We start from the raw sequence: 22,522 nt of genomic DNA, 5'->3' as shown, positions 1-22,522 counted from the left end.
CAAAGTATATGTGAACTGCTGTATGAAAAGTGAATTTACTCTGTAAATCTTCACCCAAATCCTAAAAAAAAAAAAAAAAAAAGAATAATGAAGAATCCATGAAACATCTCATAACCTGCAGGAACTTGAAGGACATTATGCTGAGTGAAATAAGGACACAGGACAAATACTGTATAAGTACACTATTATAAAAATTCAAGGAAAAGTTTTTCTAAAAAATTCTCACAATTGGACCAATAAGCAATATCATGGTAAATGGAGAAAATATTGAAGTTATTGAGAATTTCATTACACTTGGATCTGCAATCAACAACCATGGAAGCAGTAGTTAAGAAATCGAAAGACGTATTATTGCATTGGACAAATCTGCTGCTTTAAAAAGCAAAGATGTCACTTTGAGGACTAAGAGCCAAGGTATTTTCAGTTGCCTTATATGTATGTGAAAGCTGGACAATGAATAAGGAAGACTGAAGAAGAATTGATGTCTTTGAATTATTCAGTTTTCAATATTAAATATACTATGGATTGCCAGAAGAAAAAAACAAATCTGTCTTGGAAGAAGTACAGTCAGAATGTATCTTATAAGAGAAGATTGTAAGACTTTGTCTCCAACCCTTGGATATGTTATAAGGAGGGACTAGTCCCTGGAGAATGGCAACATGCTTGATAAAGTAGAGGGTCAGTGAAAAAGAGGAAGGGCATATGATAGATTGACGTACTGGCTGCAACAATGAACTCAAGCATAGCAACGATTGTGAGCATTACTTAGGAATGGGCACTGTTTCATTCTGTTGTGCATACGGTTACTGTGAGTCAGAACCAAGTCAACAGCACCTAACAACAACCAGATCACTGCAACATGCTTTTTGTGTGTGTGTGTGTGTGTGTGCTTTAAGTGAAAAATTTACATAGCAAATTAGTTTTCCATTTAATAATTCATACACAAATTGTTCCATGACATTGATTGCAATCTCTGCAATGTGTCAGCACTCTCTCCTTTTCCTCTCTGGTTACCTATTTATTCATACAGTTCCCTGTCCTTTCTTGCCTTCTGATCTTTGATTTTGGACAAAAGTTGCCCTTTCTGTCTGGTTGATCATTTTAGGAAGCACGTTCTTTGCAAATGTTAATGTTTATTTTATAGGCCTGTCTATTAATTGGCTGAAAGGTGACTTCCTGAAGTGTCTTCAGTTTCAAGTTAGAATGTTGTCTTATGGTGATAGTCTCCGGGGTTCCCCCAGTCTTTCAGACTGAGGTCTGCACCATGCTGAGGACCTTGGGAAACTATTTCTGAAAGGTAAAGAATTCAAAAAACTCTTTAATAACTTCTTAACAATTGGCTCAAAACATCAAAGACCATGAAGATAGCGCAGACTGGACCTTGTTTCATTTTGTAAGGTGGTCATGAGTTGGAGTCAATGTGATGGCAACTAACAAGAAACCTTTCCATGGGCCCTGAAGAATCAGGATCACTTTTTTCCAAGGTAAGAGTGGGGAGAAGTATAAAGAACACAGAGGCAAAGGGCTTGGCAATGACTCTGTGACAAAGAATGATTGCAATATAGTCTGGTTCAGGTTGAGTAACAGCTGTGTAATTTTTGTAAAACCTGAAAAAAAAAAAAAAAACTAGATTGGGCCTTAATCCATGTAGAAAAGCAATACTTACTGATAAGGAGTTGGAGGGATATGTTGGGTCCATAGTACCTGATGTAAATTGATGAGTATTGAATTGAGAAGGGATGCTGACTGACAGACACAAGATCACCTAGAACAAAAGACAATGACCAATAAACAAATGCTGTGATGACGCTTATTTCTTTACTTACTCTGCTGTGTTGGCTTCCCATTCCCATTCATCCTAATGACAGTCTTCTAACCAATGTTTTAGGACCTGTCTGCAGGCATGCAGTCAATATATTGGTCTAGAGTACGGCCAATGGCTACAGTGTCCTGCTGGGAGGCTGTATCTGACACAGTTCGTGCCATATCTTCTATCCTCATGACCCATCTTTTTGCTTGGCCAATACTAAGACAACCATTTGTGTACAGTGTAAGCTGACAGCTTCATGCATCAGCCACTCTGGATGGCTCTTTTTCTCTCTCTGCCCAAGAGCTCCTCTGCCACAATTACTGCACAGGACATTTGCAAGAATCTACTTGACCATTCTGGTTCATGTGCTGATCTGGAGCTGTGATTAAGTTAGCATCCTATGAAACAGCTCTTGACTAATGAGGCGTGGAAGTTAGTGGGCAAATATGCCTGTTATCTGCCCCTCAGGTAGGCAATTCTGAGGTAATTCTATGTGGCTCCCTAGAGTATCCACAAGATGAATGATCTCAGTTTCTCATACTGGTGATCAACTCAAAAGCCACACTCATATAGGCTTTCTCTCCTTCTTTTTTTTATTCTTCCCAGTGCCCCACTCCCATTCATTGAAATCACTTCCCAAAACCAACCACTTGCACACAAACTTTACATTCTAGAAGTTTCGAAGCAAAGACAAAAGGATGTGCACACCAATGGTGATCCCAACCTTGTCATGTGTTCTCTGAGGCCACTGATGGCCAGGCTGAAATTTTACTGCCTGGTGCTCTTTCTGAGTGAGCAGAGTGGGATAAGGTGAGTTAACTCAACAGCAATACATTCCGCTGCCTCACCTCACTGGGAGGTAACAAGTGTGGATTCCTGGATGCAGCTTCCAGGTGAAGTAACAGTCCTGAACTACAGACACATGATCAGCGCTCCAAGATCCCTTCTCAGGGATTTGGAATTTGCAGGCCACAATGCTTCAATGATTACCTCTTGTGCTCATTCCATAGGTAGTCTCAAGATTCTCAGGAATTCAGAGGGCCTTGCCTCTCCCAGAGTGGGAAAGAATGATATCTTCTGACTTGCCTCTGAGAATACAGTGGCTATAGGGGAAGATTACCAAAGAAGCACAGGCTTACTTGTGCTTACTTACCAATCTGTAGTGAACAATTTCACTATTTTTTTAATGTAGTGAAAAATATGTGAAGTCTTCACTACAGATTAGTAAGTAAACCCCATGTTTACCTGACTTACTGGATACTCCAATCACGTTCAGGATTGTAAATTGGAAAAGAGGCTTTGATTCTGTATGAAGGTTGTGGGGCTTTGAGACAGACAGATGTCAGCCATACCTAGGAGTAGAATCTTGATGTGGTGAATATAATGTTAAATTATTCATGACAGATTAGTAAATAAGCACAAGTAAGCCCATGCTTACCTTCATATTGTGCAATCTGACACTGAGTGGCAATACAGTTACCATATATGATGGGAAAAATAGAAGAAGGGAGCAACTTTAGAGAACTAGTTGATTCCAGGGATAGGGCAGAGAAAATACAGGATGAGTTCGGACCAGTAAGGAACTGAAGAAGCACTAAGAACAAACAAAAACTTGTGTGTGTGTGTGTGTGTGTGTGTGTGTATTTCAAAAAAGACCCAGGACTCAGCCTAAGTCATTTGACTGCTAACCAGAAGGCTGGCAGTTCAAACCCACCAGCCACTCCTTGGAAGGAAGACTGGGTAATCTACTTCTGTAGAGATACCACCGCAGAAACCCAAGGAGGGGTCGCTTTGAGTGGGAATCGACTCCCAGATTGCCAAACCTTTCTTCCACAGCACTGTAGGGTGGGTTTGGCCTCCAACCTTTTGATTACTAGTCTAGTGCTTAACCATTTGCTCCACCCAGAGACTTGAAGTTGGAACAACTTGGGCAAAATAGGTAACAACAGTATTGGGTTATGTGTTAGGCTGGGTTCTCTAGAGAAGCAAAACCAGTAAAGCTTATATATATAAAAAGATAAATTTATCTTAGGAAAATGACTCACACACTTGTAGAAGCTGGCAAGTCCTAAGTTCCTGGATCAAACATCAAGCTGGAGGCTTTTCCTGACTCATGCAGCTATAGTGGCTGAGCTCAAGGTTGGCAGGCAGTATACCAACTGTTGACTCCAATGAATGATGAATCCAAGATCTCCAGGCCGAATGGTGGATTGTTCGCTCATGGACAGTTATAGGCAGCACAATAGTATCCACAGAAGAGTATCTCTTTTCCCAGGATGTCCATAAATATATTGGAAGCAGGCCACACCCTTAGGGAAACTCCCTTTCAAGGGATTGGCTGCTCAAAATATATACATCCGATCCCATAATGGGAATAACCCACATCACAACAGCTTAAACCACACAGAATTGTGGTCCAGCTAGGTCAACACACAGCTCCAACTATCACAGGTTATAACCCAAAGTTAAGTTTGGTTAAGTTTGTGTGTCAACTTGGCTGAACCTGGTTGAGTGGCTGGGCAGCTGAATGTAGTTATTCCCATGGTGAGACTGGTAATTAACTCCAATGTGGAATCTATTGGAGCAGCTGAGCAGCTGCTTTGGGTATGTGGTCTGCTTCCTGTGTATAAGAAACAGCTTTGGGAATCATTTCTAGCCTATGGCACGCTTAAACCCTGCATGTAGCCGTGTTGTTGTTCAGCAGCCTGCCATGCTCTGCCAACCTTGGGACTTTCAATGGACTTGAATTAACAGCCTGACATGTTGTTTGGTAACATTGGCACTGTGCTTTTTTACTTGTCAACCTTGCGGTTGTCAGACTCAGCAGCCAGCAATTGTCTGAATGAAGAAAAGCCTCTAGCTTCAGTAGACCAGGAGCAGGAGGCAGAGCTGAAGCCCAAGGTTGATGGGCTTTCACCCAGCCCCTAGAGCCTGGCACTTTGAATCTGGACTTAAAACCTCCAAACTGTTAGAGAATAAACTCCTGTTTGTTAAGGCCATCCCATTTGTGGTATATTCTTGTCAGAGTGACACTACGTAACCAGAACAATAATATAAATATTTATTAATCCAAGCTCAATAGATAAATGAGGGAGAAGTCATAATTGTTCCAATTAATAAATGAAGAGGAAACAAAGAAAATAGAAAGTCAACAGCAGTACAACACAGAAATAATTGCCATAAACAAGATCTACCAATGGAAGTTAAAAAGGGTGGGTTAAAGTTTAAGCAGAAAAAGAATATTTACATAGCCTTTGGATATGTCCAAAAAGAGCTCTGGTGGCACAATGCCTAAGGCATTTGACTGCTAACTAGACACTCCACAGAAGGAAGTTTGGGCAAGACTTCCATAAAGATTTACTGCCTCAGAAACCCAAAAGGGGTCATTATGAGTTGGAATCACCATCGAGTAGATTGGCTTTCCGAGGCAGTAAATCTTTATGGAAGTAGATTGCCCCTTCTTCCTTCCATGGAGTGGCTGGTACATTTGAACTGCCAACCTTCCATGACAACTAAATACAATCTGCTAGTTTGATTCAGACCCTAGAATAGAAAAAGTTCATTAGAGGAAAAACTTGTGAAGTCCAAATAAGTTCTGTACTTTAGTTAATGGGATTGTACCAAAATTAATGCCTTCATTTTGATAAATGAGCTATGGTCTTGTGAAATGTTAACATAAGGGAAAACTGGGTGAAGGGTATAAAGGAACTCTCTGTACTATGTTTGCAACTGTTTGGTAAGCTTAAAATTATAATTGAAAAAAATAAATGTTCAAAAATAAAAAGGCAAGGAGGAGAGAAAAATAACATATATGTGGACACTTCTGTCTGCCCTCTATTTGGGAGTGTGAAACAGGAGATGTGAATCTGTCCTCCACATCGTCTTGTAGTATGAGTGCCTCACACAATGTGGCCCTGAAACACAAGCTAGCTAGCGATTTCATTTGGAGCCCCAAAGAAGGACTAGCAAAGAGTCCAATCACACGAAGAAAACCCAATTGTCTGCATGGAATGAGAAAGACATCTTGGTCTCCAACAAGCTATCTGCATAAGGAATTCTCAAGCAATTTTGACAAATGCTTCGCACACAAAAATTAGATCCTCATCCCAATGTAAGGCACAATGCCACGCTGGCTCCCTTTTCTTTTTCCCCCCATTCCTTGCCTACGTCTAGAACTCAGCTTTGAAAAGGACTATGGGAATCACTGACATATGAAACAGGCTTCATCTGTGCTTTTTCCTTTCCATTTTTATGTTTTGCCCTCCTCTAGGACCCTCTGGACTACTCAGCCATTTGCAAAAACAAAAATAAACAGTGCTATCAAGTCAATTCTGACATATGACGACCTCCATGTATTTCAGAGAAGAATTGTGCTTCATAGGGGTTTAAATGGCTATAATGATACAGAAGTAGACTGCCAGGTCCTTCTTCTGAGCCATGGCTGGGGAGATTTTAACCACCAACCTTTCCATTAATGGTGAAACACAAACCATCTGCTCCACTCAAAGACCTTCAACCATTTGCCATCTCTAAAAACAACCCACTGCCCTCAAGTCAGTTCTGACTCATAGTAACCCCTCTTTGGGTTTCTGAGGCAGTATTACTACAGAAGTAGATTGCCCAGTATTCCTTGTGAGGAGTGCTGTCTGGTTAGCTGTCAAATTCTTTAGGTACTACACCACCAGAGCACCAATCCACATTAGCACAAGTGAGGCTGTTTTCCACCTGGATCCTATGGGAAGTAGGAGGGCTTTCTTTCTGGCTCAGATCAGCTGTTGCTGTTGAAGTAGAAGCTGCAGAGAACAGATTGGAATTGGCTTGGAGTCCTACTATTATGTGCCCTCAAGATCCAAGGTCAAAAGGCTACTTAATTAACCCCAGTGTCCACCAGCCTTTGGATTGTAGCCAAACTCCTAACACCACACTGAAGGCAGCATGAATTCACTATGCACAGGGCTTCCTCTGTGATGTTTTGGGGTGCAACATAACCATCCTAGAGTCCAGGGGAATCAAGAACCGATGGGCCTCAACAGTTCCAATAGCATCAGAAGTTCTGATACCTTGAGGACTGTCTCCTACAAGCGTCTCTTCATCAGGGAGAAAACACAGCCACTACTTTAACAAACTGGCCTGCCTTCTGCCTGTGTCTCTTAGCTGGCCATATGGTTTGGGAGAAAAGCTTGTGCTCTCTCCTTCCATCCCAATCAGTCTTACTGTAGGCAAAGGACTGGGTGACAGCAGCAGCTGGTTCTTTCCAAGCGAAGCAACAAGCACATTGGCTGTGAGGCTGGAGGGGATGGCAGGGAGTGGGAGTAAGCTGGGGGAGAAAGCAGTCATGTGAGCATATCTTAGCCTGTTAATGCCCAGAAAGTCATGTTTTTCCATAAGATCTTCCAACCAGGGGTATCTCCTGAGCATTGTTTTGTCAGTGGTAAGAACTTTCCTGGCCATGAGATTTGTACCTGGCATGTAAGGTTTTGTCATTCTTGGTATAGTAGATCATATGGTTGTCTGATTTAAAATGGCCAATACCAGTTCATTTCAGCTCAATAATACCTAGGATACCGATCTTTATGCATTACATTTAATCTTTGAAAACTTCTAATTTTTCTAGATTCATACTTCATAAATTCCACATTGTAATTATTAATGAAAGTTAATTTGGAAGTTAAATTGAAGAGGAATGGTGTCACATTCATCATCAATCAAAAAGAACATTTCAGGATCTATCCTAAAGTATAATGCTGTCAGTGATAGGATAATATCCACATGCCTACAAGGGAAACCAGTAAATACTACTATTATTCAAATTTACTCACCAATCACTAAAGCAAAAGATGAAGAAATTGAATACGTTTATCAACTTCTGCAGTCTGAAATTGACCAAACAGGCAATCAAGTTGTATTGATAATTACTGGTGATTGGAATGAGAAAGTTGGAAACAAAGAAGAACTGGTGGTTGAAAACTATGGGCTTGGTGATAGATATCATGCTCATGCTAGGGATAACATGATAGAATTTTGCAAGGCCAATGACTTATTCAGTTGCAAATACCTTTTTTCAACAACATAGATGGTGCCTACACACATGGACCTTTGCAGATGGAATACACAGAATCAAACCGATCACATCTATAGAAAGGAGTGATGAAAAAGCTCACTATCATAAATCAAAACAAGGCCAGGAGCTGACTGTAGAACAATTGCTCCGATGCAAGTCCAAGTTATAGCTGAAGAAAATTAAAACAACTCCCCAAGAGCCAAAATAAGACCTCCTTTATATCCCACCTGAATTTAAAGACTATCTCAAGAATAGATTTGATGCATTGAACATCAAGGACTGAAGACCAGCTGAGTTGTGGGATGACATCAAGAACATCATACAGGAAGAAAGCAAAACATCATTGTAAAGGAAGGAAAGGAAGAAAAGACTGAAATGGATGTTAGAAGAGATTCTGAAACTTGTTCTTGGACAGAGAGTATGTAAAGCAAATGAAAACTATGATGAAATAAAAGAGCTGAACAGAAGATTTCAAAGAGAAGTTTGAGAAGACAAAGTAAAGTGTTACAATGAAATGTGCAAAGACTTGGAACTAGAAAAAGAAAGAACACTCCTGGCATTTCTCAAGCTGAAAGAACTGAAGAAAAAGTTCAAGCCTTGAATTGAAATATTGAAGGATTCTATGGAAAAAAATATTGAATGATGCAGGAAGCATCAAAAGAAGATGGAGTCACTATACAAAAAGAATTGGTCAATATTCAACCATTTCAGGAGGTAGCACATGATCAAGAACCAATGGTATTGAAGGAAGAAGTCAAAGCTGCACTGAAGGAATTGGCAAAAAGAAAGTTCCAGGGATTGACAGAATACCTATTAAGATGTTTCAACAAATGTATGCAGCACTGGAGGTGCTTGCTCATTTATGCCAAGAAATTTGGAAGATAGCTACCTGGAAAACTGACTGGAAGAGATTGATACTTGTGCCCATTCCAAAGAAAGGTGATCCAACAGTATGTGGGAATTATCAAACAAAAAAAAAAAATTTTTTTGGTTGAAGATAATTAAAAAAATTGTTGCAGCAGTATATTGAAAAAGAACTTCCAGAAATTCAAGCTGGATTCAGAAGAGGATGTAGAATGAGGTATATCACTGCTGATGTCAGATGGATCTTGCCTGAAAGCAAAGGATACCAGAAAGATGTTTGCTTGTGTTTTATTGATTATGCAAAGACATCTGACTGTGTGGATCATAACAAATTATGGATAATGTTGCAAAAAATGGGAATACCAGAACACTTAATTGTGCTCATGATGAACCTGTACATAGACCAAGAGGCAGTGGTTTTGAGACAGGCAGGGAATCAGGCTAGCCAGGTCAACAGGCCCATGACTCAATGCTCTTGAAATTTAAGCATACATGCAGACCACCACATTATTCTGGCCACTGGCATCAGAGAACTGATTAGCTGGCAAGCCAGGTGCTTGGATGAGATAAAGAGCAAATTAAAGGACCCAAAGTTTGACTAGTTATAAAGTGCTGAGCAACCTCTGGATTGTTTTTAAGTCTCTCATCAGGCCCCCACCAGTTGTGGAGCATGCGCAATGAAGGTCAACAGGACCAACAAAGTGACCTTCCACCAGAGGGAGGCGAGAACAAGAATCTCTCACTGGGGCTTGAACTGGGGTCCAGAGACATCACACATGCATAACCTGAACCTCAGAACCCCACCCATTTCATGAATAAAGATGATGCGTCGCTCACCCTAAGACCCTTATAAACCTTAGGAATCCCTTTGTTTGGAGAGCGACCGGAGGCTGTTATTGTTGTTGTTATGTGCTGTGGAGTTGGACTCAACTCACAGCGACCCCTCCTTGGGTTTCCGAGGCAGTATCACTATGGAAGTAGATTGCCCAACCTTCCTTCTGAGGAGTGGCTGGTGGGTTTGAACTGCCAGCTTTCTGATTAGCAGTCAAGTGTCTGCGGAGGTGAAAGCCTCTCCCTATCTCTCCCTTGCAAGCCCTTCCCCTCTCCTCTGTCTTTTTAGTAAAGTTTGGTTCGTGTGGACATTTTGCCTCTCCTGATCAATTTTTTTTGTCAGTAGACAGCAAGGACCCCTGCTCAATGTTTCAGGCACCCCGGTAACAGTTTGAACAGAACAAGGGGATAATGAATGGTTTAAAATCAGAAAAAGTGTGCATCAGGGTTGTATCCTTCTCCATACTTTTTCAAACTTATGGTGAGCAAAGCATCTGAGAAGTTAGACTATATGAAGAAGAATGTGAAGTGAGGATTGGAGGAAAACTCGTTAACAATCTGAGATATGCAGATGACACAACCTTGTTTGCTGAAAGTGAAGATTACTTGAAGCACTTTCTGATGAAGATTGAAGACTTCAGTATGGATTACTCCTCAAAATAAAGAAAACCAAAATCATTACAACTGGACCAATAAACAATATCATGATAAATGGAGAAAAGGTTGAAGTTGTCAAAGATTTCCTTTTATTTGGAGCCACAATCAACACCCATGGAAGCAGCAGTCAAGAAACAGACAACTTATTGCACTGGGCTGATTTGCTGTAAAAGACCTCTTTAAAATGTTAAGGAGTAAACATGTCACTTTGAAGACTAGTTGCGTCTAACCCAAGCCATGGTGTTCTCAATCACCTCATATACATGTGAAAGCTCAACAATGAATAAGGAAGACCAAAAATGAATTGATGCCCTTGAATTGTGTGTGGGTGAAGAATACTGAAAATACTGTGGCCTGCCAGAAGAACCAACCAAGCTTTCCTGGAAACAGTGCAGCCAGAATGCTCCTTTGAAACAAGAACAGCCAGACTTCGTCTCATGTGCTTTAGTCGTGTTGTAGAAGGGACCAGTCCTTGGAGAAGGATGCCATGATTGGTGAAGCAGAGGGTTAGTGAAAAAGGGGAAGACTTGACATGGATTGACACATGGCTTCAACAATGGGCTCAAGCAGAGCCAGGATTGTGAGGTTGGCACAGGACTGGGCAGTGTTTAGTTCTGTTGTATATAGGGTCACTATGAGTCAGAGCCAACTGGATGGAACTTAACAACATGGAAGATTTCTTCTCTCCTAGATGAATCTTGACAGACTTCCTTAAAAGCTCACTGCTTGAACTGAAGGGGACAAAAGTAGAATACTTCCTAATCACAGATGGGTGTGAGGATTTAAGGTCATTCATAGTAGAAAAAGTAACTTAAAAGGACTAGTAAACTAATATGCAATGGACACCTGTTACTTGACACCCAGCATTCATTTCTTCTTTGTTCAGAAAATAGGGATAAGTATTGGAGACTGTCATTTTAAAATTCCAAGAGGATTCTTGGTGCCATAACATACATGTGATTTAATTCACCCTCAACTAAATAGGTCACTAATTAGCTCTCACCTCATAATTCATTTTCCCCAGGCCACAAAGAACGGTTCATGGGTGAGCATGTGACCCAAGCTTGTCTGAAGAGAATAAGCCCAGTCCTTTATTCTCAGATCTCTGGGACATGGTCCCTCTTCCTACAGGTCTGGCCGCCATGAGGATGTTGAGACTGCTAAAATCATTGTTACCATAATGGAAGCAGGTTTGAAGACAAATCTGACACCCAGAGAAGACAACCTCAGAGAAATAGAGCTGAGATCCTGATAACAACTTGAATCTCAGGATCAAACTGCACCTGAAAGTAGCCCAACTTCTGGATTTATTATTTACACAAACTTGAACATTTAAGCGAGTTTGGATTAGTTTTCTCTTTCTTAGGAATGGAAAACTAAACCGTTGTCTAATGTATCTAGACAATGGATTACAAGGCAAAGTTTCCAGTGATTATCTATGAATGACAAGATCATGATGTGTTTGTTTTATAACTTTTTTTTTCTAATCTGAATTCTCTAGTTTCTCTCTAATAATCATGTACTACATTTTAGAAAGTAGAGATAAAGTTACTATTAATTTCACATGATATTATTTATCTTCTGTGGTGTAAAACCAGTTGTAGTTAAGTTGATTCTGACTCATGGTAACCCTGTGTGTCAGAGCAGAATTGTGATCCATAGGATTTTCAGTGGGTGATTTTTCAGAAATAGATCACCAGGTCCTTCTTATGAGGTGCCTCTGGGTGGACTTGGAGCTCTGGTAGCATGGTGCCTAAGGCACTTGACTGCTAACAAGAAGTCTGGCGGTTCAAACCCACCAGCCACTCCTTGGAAGGAAGGTTGGGCAATCTACTTCCGTAGTGATACTGCCTTGGAAACCCAAGGAGGGGTCGCTATGGGTTGAGTCCGACTCAATGACATATAACAACAACAACAACTAGGTGGACTTGAGTCTCTAATATTTAGGTTATCAATCAAGTTCATTGACCATTTGCACCACCCTTCAAGCCAAAGAGGTCCAACTTGGATACTCTATACCTCTGACCTACATGGTGCTTGCCTGTGAGGGCCCAGAATGTCTTTATCTGCAACTTTAATGTCTTGGCTGACTAACCCTTGCTCATCAATTAGGAGGCACACAGTCAGCAGAGTGCTCAGTCAAACCCAGCAAAGCCATCAACAACAGCATGGATGGATGCTCATCCACAAAGATTTTCTCTGACTTCCCAAGTGTAGGGAATATCCTACACCCTCCCAAAAAATATGACATATCTAAAGGACTCCTTTTCAATCCCTAATTACCATCCTCAGAAAGCAAATGTATATGAAATGTTGAATGTAAAACAAACTCTGGTCTGTAAACTTGCACTTCAAGCACAATTAAAAAATAATAATAATAATAAATAATAAAATAAATTTCAGCTATGTCTGTGGATATAAAATAAATAAATAATTCCTTTTCTTTTTTTCCAACCAGGACAAGGCTTATCCAACAACAAGCACTTCACCATGGCACATTGGTTGTTTGGTGAAGCAGACTGATCATATCACAAGAAAACCACAATCATTGTATAATATATTGCTGGGAGGGGCCTCCAAGAGAATCTAGATTAACATTTATAGAACAGCTCTCTCAAGAAATATGAGTTGGGTTTATCTTAGGCTGGGGCCTCAGAATCAAATCATGACACAACTGTTTGTGTGCCAAGTGGTTTATTTGAGAGAAAGTCCTAGGAGACACCAGTAGAAAAGGGAAGTGAGAGAGAGAAGAGAAGAAAGCAAAACCAAAGCTTGCTAATGAGCAACTGGGACTCAGTCCCCATGGGACCTCTGAAATTCAGTCTAGATCAGTTGTTCTCAAACTATGGCACACATTGGAATCAACTGAAGGTCCTGTCCAAATAGACTCTGGCCCCCACCATCAAATTTGCTGATTCAATCGGCTCCCAAGTAGTAAGAGATTGCTGTCTGGGGTCACACTTTGAGAACTACTGGTAAAGATTTGTATAACATACCACAGAGTTGTCCCCAACTTCTCCCCAAGGAGAAAGAAGCTGCAGTATTTATCATCCAATTCTTCATCATTGGCTGAGGGCAACTTGCAGGGTCAATGACTCCCAAGCACTTGTGGCCTGCCTCTTCATGGGTGGGCAGAAAGTTCTCAGGTGAAGAATGTCCTATAGGACACCGTAGGAACAGTTAGTGATAAGGGTTATAGGCATGACAGTAGCAGTGTCCATTATGGCATATTACTCCCCAAAGTTTTTGTGGTCAATAAAGATAGAGGAATACTGCAATTTATCTCCCTTCTTGGAAAGTGAGTGGAAAATTGAATCCCACTTTCCTGACACCAAATGTAGATGATCAATCAAAATCAATTTCTTGCAAACACTGTTTCCCTTCTGTTCTGACACTTAACTGCACATGCAGCACTTTTTTCTCTGACCTTAACCATCTAGAGATAAATTAGACCTCAAAAGTTAAAGGGCATAACCCTCTAGACTGCCAAGTTTGCCGAAGACCTCAGACACTAGCCATAGCTTGAGAGTCCCCATAATATTCTCACTTCTGACCTACTGGCTACAGATGTGGGCTTTCCCACTACTCATTCAGGAGGATACCAGCCATTAGCTTGCAGGTTGCCAGGGCTCCCCTAACTTCTGACGTACTGTTTCCCATTGCTTTCTCAGTTTCAGTAATTTGTTAGGAAATAACTCAGGAAAGTATCATACTTATGATTACCATTTTATAATAGCAAAAAAGATATAAATAAAGAGACAAAGATACATAGGTTGAAGCCTTGGAGTATTCATAATGTGGAGCTTCTCTGTCCCCAAAATGGATGCACTATTTTCCTAACATGCATCAATGTCTTTTACTAATCAGGAAGCCCATGAAACTTTCATGTCCAGAGCCTTTATTGGAACCTCAACTACATAGTAATGTTTGATGTTTGATTGAATCATGTCCCTCTGCCATGAGCTCCACTGATATCATCACAGTGGGACTTTCTGGCACAACCAGTGTCAACCTGAGTCATCTCAGTAATATAACCCATCAGGTCTGGAGCCCTCTTAGATAACAAAGATTTTCATCACTGGAGAAATTCCAGTGTTTTAGAGGTCATCTCCTAGGAATCAAGGACAAGGACCAGACTGAAATTATTTGGATAAAATAAATATTAAATCTCACAGAAAACCACAACACTTATTAGCATGTTAAAAGTTCTGAGAAGTTCTAAAATAAAGAATTATGTTGAGCCCAATATTCACCAAATTTATTTGAACCTCATTTTATAGAAGACAGCTTGGGAATTGCTATTCTAGACAAGGGATTGGCAACTATGACTCATGGATCAAATGTGACATGCCATCTTTTTTGGTAAACAAAGTTTTATGGAACACAGCTATTCCCATTCGTTTGCATGTCATCTATGGCTGCCATTACACAGCAGAATTGAGTAGTTGTCACACAGACTTTAGGTCCTTAAATCTAAAATACTTACGACTTGGTCCTTTGCAGAAATTGTTTGCTGACCCCTGTTCTAGACTGACCTCTTTCTCATACAATATCTCATACATACAGTGAAACTGTGACCCAGAGAGAGAAAAGTCTTGTCAGACACAACCCAACACAACCCATTGCTTTCAAGTCAATTCCAACTCATAGGGACCCTACAGGACAGAACAGAACTGCCCCATAGGGTGTCCAGGGCTGTAACTTTTGACAGAAGCAGATTCCTTCATCTTTCTCCCATGGAGTGACTGATGGGTTCAAACCACTAACCTTCTGGTTAGCAGCTGAAAGCCTTAACCCCTGCACTACCAGAGTCAAAGGTCAGGGACAAGAATACTGGGTTCCCAATAATTATGCCCTTTCTAAGAGCCCTTTCCACTTCTCACAGCTCAGAGTTTCTCTTCCTTTATCTCCTGTTCTATTTTCTTTGCTATTAATGTGGGTGATGAGAATTCTTCAGAAAGAAATCCTGCTGCCCCTATTCAAAAGTCCCCTACCTGCATAATACCTACAGTCTAGTTACCAAGTTTTTGATGGACCAGGCTATATTGTCTGTGCTGCATGCTTTGGAGACCATAACACAAGGAAGAGAGAGGCTGGAGAGGCTAGTTGGAATCAGGAGGCCTTTGGAGGAGCTCCGACGGTGCAGTGGTTAAAGCATTTAGCTGCTAACCAAAAGGTTGGTGGTTCCAACCCACCAGTTACTCCACAGGAGATAGATTAGACAGGCTGCTTTTTTGAAGATTTACAGCCTTAGAAACCCCATGGGGCAGTTCTTTTCTGTCTTATAGGGTTGCTATGAGTCTGAATTGACATTATAGCTGTGTTTTAAAACAGTGTCATTCAAGCTGAGACGTGAGCTAAGACACTGTGTGAAGGCCTGAGGGATAAACATCCTAGGCAGGAAAAAGGGCAACTTCAGTGTTCTAAATAGGAAAACGGTTGTGACTAGAGCCTAGTGGGGGAGGACAGAGATAACATTTGAGTCAAGGAGGTAGTCAGAGACCAGATCAGGCAGACTATGACATGGAATTTGGATTGTACTCCAAATAAGAAGTTTGTGAGCACAGGGAACAGATTCAGAAAACAGGCTCTGAAATTCTGATATGTGTACAACCTTCTGCATAGACAAGTCTATTCACAAAGGCCTAGTGGATGTAAGAAAAGGTGTGTGCACTGGCCTGGCAGATGATCCCAAAGATGTATTTGTTAGTCACACACCCATCCATACCATCTATGAAACAACATTTACTATCTTCAGCGTGCCCGTAAACCCCAGTGTGCCCAGGCCAGTCCCATTTACATCTACTGTCCTGGCCTTGATTACTGAGATTGCCACATAACACTCCTAACAGTACCTCAGTTTGAATGATAAGATATAGCCAAAAAAAAAAAAAACCCTCACACACAAACAAATCCACTGCTGTTGAGTCAATTCCTACTCATAACAACCCTATAGGACAGAAACCCATAGGGTTTCCAAAGCTGCAACCTTCACAGAAGCAGACTACTACATCTTTCTCCCACAGAGCTGCTAATGGGTTCAAACTGCCAACATTTTGGCTAGCATCTGAGTGCTTTAATCACTGTGCCAGCCATGAGGCATCTTATAAAATATAAGCTGCACTAATTATACCACTTGTTTCCATGTAATTTAAGCCCTGGCTCATGAGGTCCATTACTCTAGGGTCGATGGTCTATTCTACCTTGAAATATAAATTCCTTACAATTAATAGAAACCATTACATGTTTATGTCTTGTTTCTCTCACTGCACTTTATATTCCCAGAGGACAGGACACATGTTTATCAGTTTATTGACATAAAAAGCATTTGCCATGTTTAATGGGAAAATAATACGCAGGCTTTAGCCCATTACTGCTAATAAATTAGGTAATTTATCCTTCAAAACAAAACTGGTGGGGGGGTTGAGAGTCATTTACCCATTTCTGGGTAGGAGAGGTCAAGCGACTGGCCAAAGTCCCATGGTCGTTAAAAGTCAGAATTAGAACACGAACCTGGGTGGCCCTAGCTCCATACCTAGCCATCTTTCTATGCCACTACCCTGCAGCTACAGGCCTGGCTGACCTCTTTTCTAAGGCAGGGCCTGACAGCCTACTAAGACAGAGGAGATGGCAGAGGAGAATAACCTTTCCTGTCTGGGCTTTGCAAATATAGAGTGCCCTGTAACAGCTAAAAAATAACAGCCTTTGGCGTTGGCGTCAGCGGGTAGTCACGACGCAGCTAGGGCTGTTGACGGTGCAGAGATTTTTATGACTATCTTCTAATGGATGTCAGGTCAGATGTAATACCCTGTAATGTCGGAGCTTATCAGTCTCGCTCGAGGCAGTCAGACATGGCACACACAGCCAGGGCACTCTTGGCATCCATTCAAGCCCTAGCTGTCAGGGCCTCTCCAAAGAAAGCTTTCTGAATACCAGCCCCTGGCAGGTACACACAGATAGAGCAATTCGCCCCAGGGACCAGAGCTGAGAGAGCCACATTTGAGACCTTCACTAACACCTTGTAGCCTCAGGGTGACTTGTAAGGTATTTGTCACTCTGTCAGGGACAGAAGGAGTTGTAGCAGCTCAGTGCCTAAAGCATTTGACTGCTAACCAGAAGGCTGATGGTTCAAACCCACCAGCTACTCCGCGGAAGGAATATAGGACAATTTACTTCCATAAATATTTATGACCTCAGAAACCCAATGGGGGTCACTATGAGTCGGAGTTGACTCAGTGTCAGTGGATAGAATTTGGTTTGTCAGGGACAGAGAAATGGCTCCAGTGGGACCCCAAGAGAAACAGAGTCCTTCACTTTCCCTCAGGCTAAGGTCCTCCTCCTCCTCCCTCCTGAGACAGGACCTGAGCTGAGGGTGCCAAACCTGGCTCCTGTCCAGTCTCAGACTTGAGACTCCTTGGTGAAGAAGCTTCTTGAGAGAGACCTATGTTCAAATACTGCAACCAGCCACTTCTTGGTCCCTCCCAGCCTCAGACTCCTCCCCTTGCAGGCCTGATGGGCAACGAAATAACCAGAGGTTCAAACACAGATGGTTCAGTGGTAGATTTTTTGCCTTGCATGTGGAAAACTCAGGTTCAATTCCCAGCCAGTGTACCTCGTGGACAGCCACCACTCATCTGTCAGTGGAGGCTTGAGTGTGGCTATGATGCTGAGCAGGTTTCAGCAAAGCTTCCAGACTAAGATGGACTAGGAAGAAAGCCTTTACAGTCTGCTGAAAATCAGCCAGTGAGATCACAGTGGTCCAAAACCTCTCATGGGGATGGTGAAGGACTAGGCCACGTATTGTTCTGTTGTGCATGGGATCTCCATGAGTTGAGGCTGACTCGATGACTGCTAACAGCAATCACAAGTGCTCAGTAGATGTAGGCAGTTCTCATCAGTAACATCATCATCATCATCGAGTCCCTAGGTTACAGCTTGGAGGAGATGACCTGCATTGTGTCTGTTCCTGGACACCCCAAGGAGCAGTGGGACCCCAAGCAGCAAGGATGGAGCACAGAGAGCTCACACGCCTTCTCAAAAATGTTTCCCCTGACCAAGCATCTCTCCTCCTTTTGTGTATATTACTATTAACTGAGAAATTAGGTTAATGAGTAAATTGAATTAGGAAGCCCAGAAAAATGATATCCCAAACCCTTCTCATCCTGATCTGAGCAAGAGTTATTTATTAATATCAATGGGGTACATATTCAAGGCTAACCCTTCAATTCTTTATTTCTAATTTTAAATACTTTTTTAGCTTTTTATTAGAGAACTTTCCAAACATTTATTTTCAAAAGTAAAGAAAATATGATAAGCTCCCATCAGTCATTTCCAACAACTATCACCATTTTGCCATTCTATTTTCATCTACCCCTCCAGCCCACACACATTTTTTAGGCAAATCCTGGGGACTATATCTTTCATTCTTAAATACATCCTCATGAGAGCATCAGCCACTCTTGTTGCAGGGCAGGGTAAGCCTCTTGAGGACAGCTAGTCCTCTGGAATGGGAATGTGTAAACGGCTCTTTATACACACTCAAAACTTGAGGAACAGATGGGAGTGAGAAGTTAGGGGAGAAGTTAGGGGAGGGGGTCTACCTGGGAATCTAGGGGTACAAGATTCAGGGACAGAGTGATTCTTCTGGGTAAAAATATGTATGCATTTCTGGGAACAGTTTGAAGCTTAGCCTTGACACAGGTGTGGAGGACACCATGTTGTTTTTGTTGTTGTTATGTGCCAGATAACATTATGAGTCGAATCTGACTTATAGTGACCCCTCCATGGATTTCCGAGCAGTATCACTACGGAAGTAGATTGCCCAACTTTCCTTCCAAGAAGTGGCTGGTGGGTTTGAACCACCAGCCTTCTGGTTAGCAGTCAAATGCTTTAAGCACTATGCTACCAGAGATCCTGGAGGACATCATAGAGCCTTGGAAATGCCTGGGTATCTGCAGGTACAGTTATGCTAGAACCCATGAGCCGAGGAGGAAATATGACCAGCCCCTGGGACTCAAGGCAGGGTCTTGGAGGAGAACCATATCACCCGACTGCCAGCAGGAAGCTGGAAGCAATGCTCCAGCCTCCCAGCTCCCAGATCTCTCCTCCTGCCAAACATAGACCTGATATCTCTTTCCACAGAAGCCAGTTTGCAGGAGGAGCCAATTAAGGGAATGGCTGGCACATTGAGAATGGAGCAGCCAATATCAAAAAGGTTAAAATGTGATCCAAAAAATATATGTCCTCCAATCAAGAAAACAAGGTGTGCTCATTTTACATAAGCCTTAGAGACATAAAGAAAATTGCTCAAGATAACTTAGCTCTTAAGTGGCAGTTATTGTTATTAGGTGCCATCGAATTGGTTCTGACTCATAGGGACCCTGTGCACAAGCAAACAAAACACTGCCCTGTCCTATGCCACCCTCGCAACCATTGCTATGTTTAAGGCCATTGTTGCAGCCACTGTCAAGGGTCAAGTGGCAGAGCTGGGCCTATTCCAGCAATTCTTTCTTTTCCCTACCTTTCTTCTTCATCCTTTCTTCTGAGTGCAAAGGTAGCTCCCAAGAATTGGGAGACTCATTTCTGGCAGTAAACATTTTTAGGTGACTGATTCACAAATCAGTCTGTGAGAGAGCTGAGGGATCTGCTTCCATAATGATCACAGCCTAGAAAACCCTGTGGAGACGTTCTACTCTGTCGCATAGTGTCACTATGAGTCGGAATTGACTCAACGTCACACCTAATAACAACAAAGCAAGTGGTTTAGATATGAGACCCCTGCTGGGTCTGGGGTATGTAGCATGAACCCCAGCCCCATAGCCCCTGCTCTTATGGGGCTCTAGGCCTTGATGTGGACCAAGACATTTACAGAAAGGCAACGAGGTGTTGTTCAGGTATGCTCAGAGAAGATGGATTGGGAGATTTGGGTGCCATATTCTGGAGGAATTTCTAACATGTTGGATGCCTCGAAACCCTGATAGGACCCTTGAGTCTCAAATGAAAAGCACAGCTTTTTGCTCTGTGGGCCCACCAGCTTTTGTTAAGCTGCTGGATGCCCAGTTCATAGAAAGTCTGTCCGGGCGATTTCAATGCAATTCCTCATCTTACCTTCTTGCTCCAGTATTGCCCACCTTCCCTGCCCCACCCCTCCACACAGGAAGCTCCTGAGCAGAAGCCATCATACTTACAACTGGCTCCAGGCAACCAGCTGTCCATTCCTGACCAAGGCTCTTAAACTCAGATCTTCAGAGCAATTAACCACCTGACAGACACCTAGAGCTGGAAGAGTACCTTTAGAATCCTTTGATAAAGCCAGGCATGCCTCAGCACTATCTCCTTTTGTTTTCAATCATCTTGACACACAGAGGCAGCTGTAGAGTAATGCCTATGTTAATGATGCCCTCAGAGTGACACCAAAATAACAAAGCTACCAAAGCCAGAGGCTGAGTTTCCCTATTACTGCCTAAATGGAACACTGTTTTTAGTCAGAACCTCCAGTCAAAAATGTCCAGGAGGGAAAATGAATATGAATTTGGCTGAGGAAGGAACCAGAGGCAGTTTCCATGCCATCTTTCTTAGCGATTCATTCTGTTGTTGTTAGGTGCCATAGAGTTAATTCTGACTCATGTTGTTGTTGTTGTCGTTATGTGCCGTCGAGTCGGATCTGACTCATAGTGACCCCTCCTTGGGTTTCTGAGGTGGTATCACTACAGAAGTAGGATTGCCAAACCTTCCTTCCGAGGAGTGGCTGGTGGGTTTGAACCGCCAGCCTTCTGGTTAGTAGTCAAGTGCCTTAGGCACTATGCTACCAGAGCTCTTATTCTGACTCATAACGACCCTATATACAACAGAACAAAACACTGCCCTATCATTGCAGCCACTGTGCCAATCCATCTCCTTGAGGATCTCCCCTTTTTCTCTGACTGATACTCCACCAAGCATTATGTCTTTACCCAGGGACAGGTCCCTTCTGACCACATGACCAAAGTAGGTGAGACAAAGTCTGGCCATTCTTGCTTCTAAGGGACATTCCGCCTGCACTTATTCCAGGATAGATTTGTTCTTTCTTCTGGCAGTCCATGATAATTACAGTATTCTTTACCAGCACCACAATTCAAATGCATCAATTCTTCTTTGGTCTTCTTGTGTGGGCAGTAATTGCAACCTAAAAAAAAAAAAAAAAATGGCTGCCAGACTCCATTTTGTTTGGCCAAGCCATTTCCCCTACCTTCCCTGTTACTTATTCCTCTGATCCCCCTGTCACATTAACCACCTTCCCTGTAATGTATTAATCCATTCCTAGAATAGTTTCAAGCTATTAAGCTTGCTAACAGCAGTGTCTTATCAGAACATCCACAGGTGGTGGTCATAGGACACTGCCCAGGTTCCCTCCCGATCAAGACCTGGCACCACCCAGTCTGAAACCAGTCATATAACCCCCATTCCCAGTCATGTAGCCCCCATTCCTAGTTCCTCAAACTCAGGTATAAATATCCTTGTAAAGCGGGAGGGGATTAGTGGTCATCTTGGATCCATTTCAGGCTGCCATTGCTGGATGTTGAACCGCTAGCAACATTTGTAAGCCTGCTTTCTTTGTCTTTATAATCCTCTTTCCCTGTTCCTTTGTTTCTCTTCTGAATAAACATTCATGTCTCTGATTACACCTCCTGGGAAATTTTTCAGACTCTTGCTACCTACTCAGAAGGAAATTTTCTTCTCTTTTCTTTTTTTTTAAATTTAATTAATTAATTATTTTTAAAAATTTTTTCAGTGTTTCCTCAGGAGGAAGTTTTAACCTCCTTGGAAAATTCCTGTAACATTCCTTGTTCACTGTCCAGCTTATATGCATATGAGGTGATTGAAAAGACCATGGCTTGGGTTAGGGGCACCCTACCTTTTATAGTAACATCTTTGCTCTTCAACACTTGTAAGAGGTCTTTTGCAGTAGATTTGCTTAGTTCAATACAATGTCTGATTTCTTGACTGCTGCTTCCTTGAGTGCTGATTGTGGATTCAAGTAAAATGAAACTTTTGACAACTTCAATCTTTTCTCCACTTATCATAATGGTGCTTATTGGTCCAGTTGTGAGGATTTTTGCTTTCTTTATGTTGAAGTGTAATGCATGCTGAAGACCATACTTTTTGATCTTCATCATTAAGTGTTTCAAGTTCTCTTCACTTTCAGCAAGCAAGATTGTGTCATCTCACAGCAAAAGCAGTGATCAGAGGCCAATTTATAGCAATAAGTGCACACATCAAAAGAGAAGAAAGAGCCAAAATCAACACTTTAAACGAACATC

Source organism: Orycteropus afer, unplaced genomic scaffold (assembly GCF_000298275.1).
Source record: "Orycteropus afer afer isolate SDZICR_OR568_19922 unplaced genomic scaffold, OryAfe1.0 scaffold00009, whole genome shotgun sequence".
NCBI lineage: Eukaryota > Metazoa > Chordata > Mammalia > Tubulidentata > Orycteropodidae > Orycteropus > Orycteropus afer.
Note: the sequence above shows the minus strand (reverse complement) of the source record.